This window comes from Humulus lupulus, chromosome 4 (assembly GCF_963169125.1).
Source record: "Humulus lupulus chromosome 4, drHumLupu1.1, whole genome shotgun sequence".
Classification (NCBI taxonomy): domain Eukaryota; kingdom Viridiplantae; phylum Streptophyta; class Magnoliopsida; order Rosales; family Cannabaceae; genus Humulus; species Humulus lupulus.
In genome coordinates, this window is record NC_084796.1 from 146,400,169 (window position 1) to 146,406,168 (window position 6,000).

The window sequence follows — 6,000 nt, forward strand, 5'->3', positions numbered from 1 at the left end:
GGTTTAAAAGATTTTGGTTGTAAACAGAATAATTTTCATTAAAATAAGTGTTTGGTAAATGGCAAAATACACGTTTCAGGTTCTCGTTCCCGTACAATTCCTCGACCGTGGCGGCCGAGCAGCTGACAATGTACACCTCGCCCCCAGAGCTCTCCAACCCATGGTCAACTCGCCTTACCCTTGCCCTTACCTGCACCACGTAGCACCCGTGAGCCGAGGCCCAGCAAGAAAATATACTATCATAGCATAATCAAAATCAATAACCAAGTAATTCACAGAGCATAAACAAATGATTTGCAAGACATTAATCGATTACCCAGCATGCCATAGCATTAATTCAATCAAAGACAGCAGTCAATAATCAATGACCAAATTCTAGATATTCAGCATATCATATACATCACATAAGCAATGGTATACAAGTCAAGCAACAACTAGGGTTAGACGCCCGTAGGCCGCACCCTCTATCTAACCCACTGCCTTTGGCTCACTTAGGCCAAGGACAGTGGTATACCCACTTACCCCGGCCAGCGTAACAAAGCTCAGTGATTAATAAGCTGTCCTCGGATACCAGTGTCCGAGCTGCGCCATGTGCACAAATATACTTTACGGCGCCCTTAGGCCGTTTATCTTATGTCCCATGGCATAATACCATCTATGACATCATACAGATATAGGGAGCTCTTAGTCCCATCACAATCACATAGTAATGCAAACAAATATAGGGAACACTTAGTCCCATCCTATTCACCTAAACGGGTGCAATTTTCTTACCTTTAATCTCCAAGCGCTTTAACTAGTAAAGACGACCACGACCACGATCCTGCCCCGAGCATAAGCGCAAACCTAGTCACAACCATAATAAAGGATTCCATCAACAATCTTATATGAGCTTCTAGACAAAGTTCTAGTCTCCAGAACATTGAACTTCACCAAACATGGTAAAGATTCAATCCCGAGCACCCTAGATTAAATTCCCAAGCCTAGAATCTCAAGATCCCAAAATTCCTTAAGGGCCGCGGCATTAGCCACCCATGCCGCGGCATGGCCCCAACCAGAGGCCTCCCAATGCACAAAAATAGGTAAGGGTCGTGGCCCTACTCAGACCATGCCGCGACCCGCCCTCCTTCCTCAGCATCCATCAACTTCGAAGGGCCGCGACTCACCAAGAACAATGTCGCGGCTCGACCCCTTCGAACCCAGAAAAACCTCCATTTTTAACTCTCAAACCTCATGCAAACTCACTCAAAACTACCCCTATTCCACAACTCAAGTATCCAAAAACTTCCCACAAGATTCCAGCAACATAACCCAGTTGAAACCTAGACTAGAAACCCATCAAAAACCCACTTCAATCACTGAAACTTTCTTACTCAAGAACTCAAAACCCAGCCATGGAAACACTATAACTCAACCTTTAAACTTTAAATTAGAGCTTACCTCAGCTGCAGAACCAATCCTCCAAGAGTTTTCTGGCCTAACTTCCAAGGTTCCAGCCTCAAATTCAACCTTTAATGCCAAAACCCATAAACACTTAGAACTCAGCTATATACATAGAATTTAACCACCAAAAATGAAACTCAGAACTTACCTTAACTCTTGATTAGATCCTTTAGCTAACCCTGAGCTAATCCCCAAAGCCTCAGCTCAATTTCTCTGAATTTCCCAGCCAATTTCCTCTTGCTTCTGTGGTTCCTTTGAGAGAGAAAGAGAGAGAGAAGGAAGAAGGTCTGTTCTAACTTTGTTCCACCGAGTTCTATATTTTACTTAGTCTATCACTAATTAGTTAAGTCAATCCCAAGGCTCGGGGTACCGAAACGTCCCCGAGGGAAAAATGGTAAAATTCCCCAGTATTTCCACCTAAGCTTCCTAACCTCAAATATATCTCCAATTATTTATTTTCATAACCCGATAACCCAGATAACCACCTAATATCCCAAATACCCCTTGACTCACACCGAGTCGAGTATCGGGTCCCGTTGTGACTTTCCCGCTACTTGCTCCCTAGGATCGCCTCGTGCTGAAAACTGCAAACACACCTATGCACACACACACACACATATATATATCCACATAATAATGTGGTCTCAACAATTTATCACAGATAATCACGTTTATGCCCTAACGACCAAAATTACAATTATGCCCTTACCATCCAAACAGGGCCCGCATGCTTATAAACATGCTTTCTTACCATTAATTCTCATAACTTCCAATTATGCCCTCCCGGTACACTAATCAAGGCCCTTAAGCCTTATTAGTAATTTTGGGTCGTGACAAATTAATCTTGTTGTGTCCAAATAATTACCAAATACTTATTCATTATACTCTAAATTCCCAAAATACCCATAGGCTCCCCCGAGCCGGGTATTAAACCCCACTCTGACTATTTCTTCAACCCACTCACTAGGATTGTCTCGAGCCATATATATCCACATAATAATGTGGTCCCATCATTTATCACATATAATCGCATTTATGCCCTAACGGGCCAAAAATACATATATGCCCTTGTAAACAGTAAAGGGCCCACATGCATATCTAATATTCACAAACATGCATATAATATATTCACATATTCATATAAATCATGCATACCACATAGTCACGCATTTAATCAATTACACACACATATGTCCAATTATGCCCTCCCGACACGCTAATCCATGTACTAAACCCTATTAGCATTTTTGGGTCGTTACAATAGCACATGGTGAAGCCTCCACTATCACACTCCTGACATCCGTACCAGACAAGTAGTGGTGGTACAAAATAGTACAAGCCTAGAACAGTACCTGTAATTCTTGGATATGTACCAGAATTGACCACCATTCCTCTAGCATAATTGCTATCTGGGCCACGATCACCTACAGCCTGCGGGTGTTCCTTTTTTCCCCATGGGACCACTATGTAAGGGCCAATAGTTCTCACCTATAAAAGGAACCCCCCTTCTCCAAGGAAGGGGGTTGGAAAATTTTTGTAACACCAGATCATTCTAAGAGAAATACACAAGTTTTCCTCCATTGTTTTCCTGCAACTTTTGTCGAAGTTGTTCTAAGTTCACCTAAGTTTACAAGTATTTTACTAATTCACTTAAGTTTTCCAACCCAAGTTTGTTGACAAGTTTTACCGTCAACAAGTTTAATGGGTAAGAACAAGTCATTGATAAGTGAATTGTTTCAACACAAAAACTTTGGTGAGTTCCATTCGAGATGGTTAGTGTTGGTTGCTAGTAAGGGTTAAGCCAATGTCTTTTTAATGAAGTCCAGTTGAGTGCAAAAAAGCTTCTCTAAAGGTAGCAAAGATGTTCTAAGAACTTCACCTATGCGCACTTAGAGGTGGTGCCGCCTCTCATGGGAGTTGGAGTTTCTCCCCAGAAAGTTCATGAAGGGATGAGCACATGGACGTATGCGTGCTAAAGCGAGAAAGTTATAAAACAAAAGATCTAGGGGAATTGTGTGAGGCATCACCAGTTTTATCATAAGGAATATTTGGTTCAAGCTTTTAAGCTACAAATGATTTCGATAATACTTTGGGTATTTTTACAAAGGTAAAGTTCAAACCGAAAAGCACTTTAATTTATGCACCAAAATAGTTTGAGATAGAGGTTAAGGCTTGTATTTAACCAAGTGGTGATACGAACCAAACCAACGATTGTGGTGAAACCCGACACCAAATATGGCAGCCACCAAGAACACACGAATCTGGAATGATGAACCGTGACCCAATGCTTAGCTAAGCACGAACCTTGGTATAAGGAAGACGCGCACAAACGGTGATGGGAATCTGTTTGATAAGTCAGATTGAACGCCACAAGGAATATCCTTGATAAGTTCGAATAGTCTCTTCAAGAACTCAAGAAGAAAACCTCTCAATTTTCATTTCATCAAAATCTGAATTTCCCAAACGATTTACAAGCCCTAATATGGCCGAAATTACATGAAAGAAAAGCCCCTTTGTCTTCCTAATGAAAACCCTAACAATCACAAAATAGAAAGACTCTTGGACTCTCACAAGTCAAATGTTTGACTTTCACAAAAAAAAAACAAAGACTAAATAAAACGTGATTAAGTGACTGATTAAAATAAAAATACAAGATGCCAAAATCCAATAAGACTCATTACAAGAAGCTAAATATTGATCAAGCTCCTAAACTGGTGTCCTCATCATTCCCCCCTCTTGACTTGGATCAACTGGAACTTGACTTGGATCTTAAGTCTTGGTGTCCTCATCAAGTGGGGATTGTTATTATTGGTTAAATACAAAGGATAAGTGTTAATATATAAGCTAGGTATAAACATTTAGTGAATTTCACATAGTGTAGATGTGAAATTTAAGTTTTAACTGTAGGCACTTTAAATATGTGTTTTTGGGTCTAAAGTGATGCATAGAGGTATTTAAGGATTCCCAAAAAATTTGATAGCATTTGGAGCTATTTTAGGACCATTGGAAAGGTCAAAAGTCAGAGGGGGTTGCGATGCATTGCCCCTAAGAGGCGTTGCATTGTCGATATGCAGACGACGTATCTCTTGTCGTGTCCGTACCAACAAGTAAAATGAGCTCCAAATGACGAGTTAATAATCTCTAATCTTATTGGTTAGAGCTAATGACGGTGTCTACAGTATAAAAGGGTCATCATGGAGTTTTATAAAACATGATTACTCTCTCCAATCTCTCTTTAACCTCTCTCTCTAGCTTTCTAGAATCTCTAGTTTTCTCCGAGAAACTCTTAAAGAAAGTGCTTGACTTTGTGAGTTTAAGGCTTGTTCAATCTCAATCCTCATTTCCTCTTAGAAAAGGCCTCAAGCATCAATGGTGGCAAGGAAATAGAGAATTAGGATTGTTGGGATTAGTGTTGTTTAAAGCATATGTATTGAACAATATTTTATGAAATAAATAATAGAAATTAATTTTAGCATATACTGATTGTGTTATTATTATTGATAGAATAATATCCTAAAATTCTTAAATTTGTTATTGTGACTACAATTTTGTATTGCTACGAGAGGATTAAGATTGCAGGGAATGAATTTAAAAAGTTACAGTAAAACAAAGTTATATGGAATCTTTAGATTAAATACTGTAAGTACGGCTTACAAATATTATGAATACATGTAATCTAAATCCTGATTCGCTGCTACAAAAAAGGCTTTTCTCTGCGGTTTTTTTACTTAATACACTGCGGTTTTCGAGAGTATTGAAAAGCGTAGTGTATTCGACCGCAGAGAAAAGTGGTACGCCAACCATGGAGAAAATCCACATCTTTCTCTACTGTTGTGATAAGCCAACCGCGAAGAAAAGCCACCTTTCTTTGTGGCTGGCTTATCACAACTGCAGAGAAAAGTGGCTTTTCATAAAAAAAAAATCAATTTCGATTATATAATTATTTTGAATTTTGATTATATATATTTTTAAAATTATAACCTAGCCTTTTTAATAAAAAAATTAATTTTCAATTTTAATTATATATAATTATTTTCAATAGTATAACGTAATTTGTTAAATTGTTATATAGACATTTCAATAGTATAACTGGCTAATAATGAATCAATGACTTTAATCTTTCTAACCAATATAAGTTAGCACTTTAATCTTACATACATATATGAAAACTTAGATTTCATAAATAAATGGCATTAATCTTGCTAACCAATCACTTTGTAGTGGTAGTAGATTATCTTTGACATTGTATTCTTTTTTGTTAAACCACTGCAAAATTGAAAAGTTAATATAGATTAGATAATTAAATACTATATCTAGTTTTTCTTAAGCAAAAAAGAGTTTAAAATATAACATACTTTATTCTCGATAACTTTTGTCGGATTCGGTGCATTTACAATATCATAAATGTATCTTAGTACATAATAACCACATTCATGACTTTCAGGTTGTTTTGGACAAGAACCTCTCAGCAATTCTATAAATGTGTTGATGTATTCATTTTCCAAACATTGTGCATATGCTCTACAAAAATTAAAGTTAATTAAATACATATTATAC